Consider the following 5000-nt stretch of genomic DNA (forward strand, 5'->3'; position numbering starts at 1 on the left):
CTATCGATTTCACGTGATCTGATTTTTTAGTATCTGTTGGAGTCTTCGCCCCTGCCCGCCACACCCCCGCCCCCTCTCTCTCTCCCACACCGAAACACACACACACACACACACACACACACACACACACACACACACACACACACACCGCAGTAACTTCGTCATTCCGTCTTCTTTTCCCTGTGATGAGGACACGCGATCAGCAGCTATGCTTCGTGTTTTGTTGTTGTTGTCTCCAAACAAGATCTGTGGGGAATGTATTCTCCATTCGGCTGACCACTGTGGAGAACATCTCTGCAAAGTACAATCCGTGAATGATAATGCCCCCGAAAACGGAGTATGGCTGCCTACATGGCGGGGGGGGGGGGGTGGAACGGTCATACAAGTAAAAGCCCACTCGCGTACATATGGGTGAACGTGGGAGTTGCAGCCCACGAACGAAGAGGAAGAATGATAATGATGATATGGATACTTATATATAGCGCCTAATCTCTGCCGGAGACCAAACTCTAAGTGCTTTACAAACACGGAGTCATTCTCACAACAGGCTTCCTATCTGGGTATAACCGACTTACAGTTGCCATAGGGCGCTCATCATTCGTTTCCGGTGTTATTCGATCAGTTTTCTGTCACGCACACATACAGACATGTAACATTTTACGTGTATGACCGTTTTGTTAATTTACCCCGCCATGTACGCAGCCATACTCCGTTTTGGGGTGGGGTGTGCAAGCTGGGTATGTTCCGTTTTCCATAACCCACAGAACGCTGACAAAATAATTGACCTTGTGGGCGTCAAAACTTTGCCGTCGAAATGGACCTTACCTGTCTTGTGTTAAATCACATATTTATATAAGTTTACAGTTGGGCCAACAGCAAAGTGAGAGCTCTGTTGCACTGGGAAATCATTTACAACTTAGTCTTTTGTGAAGGGCTATGACTCTCAAACTTGCAGGCAAAATTGCACTGGCTCTTAGCGCAGCAGCCTTGGGGGCTAGTCGGCCTTCGGGAACCATCCCCATTGCCGACTGTCCTTAAAACCCTCTTGGCCGAAAGAGTGGTGTGGATGTAACTTGTGCAAGACACTATCCACTTTTATCAAATTCTAGCCCACACAGTCTGGAGAATAGTCACCTCCTCTGTTTTTGTTATGGTCATAGTTGAACACGACTGTACTATCCTATTGAATACCTCTTTCGTAGAAGTGGGTGTGCGGAAAAAAGAAGGCGAGGAAAGAGAAAGCCAGGGAAGATAACCTAGAAACAGAAGTCAGGAAGGAAACTACAAAGGCCGATACCGACATCTGGTGGTTGGAGGAACGGGGGAAGGTATTGTGTGTGGGGGGGGGGGGGGGGGGGTGGCGCGAGAGGGGGGGGAAGAGGGGTGCCGACAGTCACGTGATTGTTTGGACAGATTTCAGCAGGGCTTTGTTGTCCAGGGGCGAGGCGGGAAGAGGAAATAAATAAACTGTCGTCGATTCAGTGCCGCCTTTTGTCACGGAAACAGTTCTGGGTGTAAGGACGGATATGTGGTTGTGTAGGTCTGGTGGTGAGTCTTAAGTCTAGGTGTTGGCGTAGATGTAGTGTGCAGTGCAGGTATTGTTGTAGTGCGTAATACAGTGTATGTGTTGTTGTGGGTGTGGTGTAGTGTCTTGTTGTTGCTGTTGTGCAGTAGTGTGTGGTGGTAGTGGTGTGGTGTGCAGTGTAACGTATGTTGTTTTTGTTGATGATGTTGTTGTGTAGTATCGTGTGGGTTGTTGTTGTTGTTGATGATGTTGTTGGTGCAGTGCTGTGCAGTGCTGTGCAGTGCAGTACAATACAATGCAGTGTAGTGTAATGTAATGTAATGTGTCTTGTTGCTGTTATAGGTGTAGTGAGTGTGTTGTTGTTGTTGTTGTTGTGGGTGTAGGTGTAGTGTAGTGTAGTGCAGTGCAGTTTAGTGTAGTGCGTGTGTCGTTGTTGCTGTTGTTGTGGGTGTAGGTGTAGTGTAGTGTAGTGCAGTGCAGTTTAGTGTAGTGCGTGTGTCGCTGTTGCTGTTGTTGTGGGTGTAGGTGTAGTGTAGTGTAGTGCAGTGCAGTTTAGTGTAGTGCGTGTGTCGCTGTTGCTGTTGTTGTGGGTGTAGGTGTAGTGTAGTGTAGTGCAGTGCAGTTTAGTGTAGTGCGTGTGTCGCTGTTGCTGTTGCAGTGTAGTGTAGTGTAAATTAACAAACAATGAGGCCAGGAGATGAAATGATAAACAAATGGTAAAGAGTGGTAACTCTCTCCATTCACAAGGCACACAACTTCAAGTCAGTGCTGCCTACGCCACCGAATCAGCTAGTACACAGGTAAATAAAAGGTACACTGGAACAAACCCAGACATTTCCTCAAAAAAGGAAGCGCCGGGCCTGACCTTATACCGATCATCTGACATGTGCACACAGCAGCAAAGACAGAAGAAATGCGCAAACACATATTTAGCTTTTATTGAAGGCTGGCATAGCCTCTTTAATCCTGAACAAGCCACACAGAACATATGGACAATACAGAACAAACACATGGTTGCCTCGGTGGTTTTAAACCATGTGTTTGTTCTGTACTGTCCATCTGTTGTTGTTTTTTTACCCACGAGGAGTTATATCGCATCGTATGGTATCCCCCCCCCCTTCCCCGACCTCTCCCCCCCCCCCCCCCCACGCCCCCAAAAAACCTCGCGATACGTATGTGTGTATGTGTGTGCGTGTGTGTGTGTACATACGTGTGTGTGTGAGTGCGTGTGTGCGAGTCTCTGTGTGTGCATGAGTCTGTGTGTGTGTGTGTGTGTGTGTGTGCGCGCGCGCGCGCGCGTGTGTGTGTGCGTGTGTGGTTGTGCGTGTGCTTGTGTATGTTGTTATCATTAATGTGGCGTGTGTGTATGTGCGTACGTACGTGCGTGCCAGACCGTCAGTAGTAACCAACACCATAAAAACGTCAAGCCCACACAAACATTCTCCCCTTTTCTTCTTTAAAACTCCATTCATCGTTGCCTCAGTCGAGCCCCCCGAAGCGATGTCAAAGCAAATCATTCTCATGAACTTGACAATTACCGGGGCAGATTTTCTGATAAACAGGTATCGCTTTCGCATCAGTCTCGGGGTCTTTACGTTCACCGTTTCTTTCGGACAGGACATGATCAAGGGCAGGGAGAAAACTTTCAAAAGAACTGAAGAGAGATTAAAAGGGCAGATTTGAGTCGAAGATTATCGAGTGTGTGTTGACGTCAGACTGTTGAAAAGAACCCACGGTGTCATCATGCTCTATGTGTATCTCTCTGTCTCTGTGCCTCTGTTTGGGTGTCTCTGTCTCTCTGTGTGTATCTCTCTCTCTCTCTCTCTCTCTCTCTCTCTCCCTCTCCTTCTCTTTCTCCCTGCCTCTCTCTCTCTCCCTCTCTCTCTCTCCCTCTCCTTCTCTTTCTCCCTGCCTCTCTCCCTCTCTCTCTCTCTCCCCCCTCTCCTCTCTCTCCCTCTCTCTCCCTCACACTCACACACATAAAATACATATATCACAGACCGTCACACACACACACACACACACACACACACACACACACACACACACACACACACACACACACACACACACACACACACACCATATACATCGAAAAATCAACTTATCACAAATATTGTTGTTTTCAAACAATAAAAGGATGAATGAAAGAAGACGAAGAAAAGGGAGGAGGGAGGAGGATGAAGAGAAGGTGAAAAAAACAGCAAGATTTTGCTACAGTTTTTTTGTGTTTTTTTTTTCTTGTTCTTGTTCTTCTTTTTTTTTAGAAGTAGAAAGAAAATAACAGAATGATAGAGACAGACCGACATACAGACAGACAGGCAGGCAGACAAGACAGAAAAACAAACAGACAACCAGACAGACAGAAAAACAGACTGACAGACAGACAAACAGCCGGAGCGAAAGCGGGGGGGGGGGGGGGATGTCCTCTCTGAACACAGAACACGAGCTGCTGAAAGCTTTTCTATGTCACACTGTGTAAAAAAAAAAAAAAAAAAAAAAAAAAAAGTTTTTTTTAAACTCTCGCCTGTTCTGCATCCACTTAGAACACAGTGTTGTAAATCTGTTGGTCTATTATCTCCACGGGTTTTGCTGCTTAGTTGGTTGATTGCTTGTCTGTGTGCTTGCTTGTTGGTTCAGTGTGGATGGTCGATGGAGAGGTAGTTACATTGTGTGTAGGGGGAGAGGTGAGGTGTTGATGTGTGTGGGGAGGGGGCGTGGGGGAGACGTGGGGGCCTAGGGAGTGGGGGGGCGGGGGGTAGTGTGTGTATGTTTTGTTTTTGTCGTTGCTGCTGCTGCTGCTGTTGTTGTTCTTGTTGTTCATCGATTTTGCGGGGTGGGTTTGTTTTGTTTATTTTCCTACATGAAAAGTTATATCAAAACCGCCAAAATATTTAGAACCTCGCGATATGTGTGTGTGGATGTATATGTGAATGGATGTGTGTGTGTGTGTGTGCGTGTGTGTGTGTGTGAGTGCGAATGTGCGCGCGAGTGAGTGTATGTGTGTATGTGAGTGTGTGTGTGTTTGCGTGCGTGCGTGCACGCGTGTGTGCGCGCGCGCACGTAAAAAAAGTTTCATTCTTTCAGTAAATCGTAAAAACAGTTTAACCTTTAGACAGTTCTATGCAAACTGCTCCGGAACTTTCGTATGGGAATCCATTGACCTCCAAAATGTCCACATGTTTTGTCAACCGACCAGTTCGGGTTGACATATCTTTCCTCGGCTAGAGCAGGTTTCTGTGTACAAATTCCCGAGACAGTTTAATTTTGAAAAATCAGTTCCAGTGTCCACCTCTGTCTCCAATTAATTTCACAATGACTCTCTTTTCCAGAAACTCATCAAAAGCTTCCTGAGATTGTTTGAAAGATTATTAAATTGTTTTTATTATTCAAAGAAACGAAAGCTTGTTCGGAAATGATTAAATTTTAATTCTATGATTTTTATCATTTCATACACAACTTATCGAATATTCTT

At 46.1% G+C, this 5000-nt stretch overlaps 1 protein-coding gene across 4 annotated transcripts in view; it reads right to left on the reverse strand.

Annotated features, from left to right (window-relative positions):
• Positions 1-5000, reverse strand: part of LOC143293013 (uncharacterized) — a 67850-nt gene that overhangs the window by 20291 nt on the left and 42559 nt on the right. The window lies entirely within an intron of this gene.

The sequence above is a fragment of the Babylonia areolata genome, chromosome 18 (assembly GCF_041734735.1).
Source record: "Babylonia areolata isolate BAREFJ2019XMU chromosome 18, ASM4173473v1, whole genome shotgun sequence".
In the NCBI taxonomy this organism is placed as follows: Eukaryota; Metazoa; Mollusca; class Gastropoda; order Neogastropoda; family Buccinidae; genus Babylonia; species Babylonia areolata.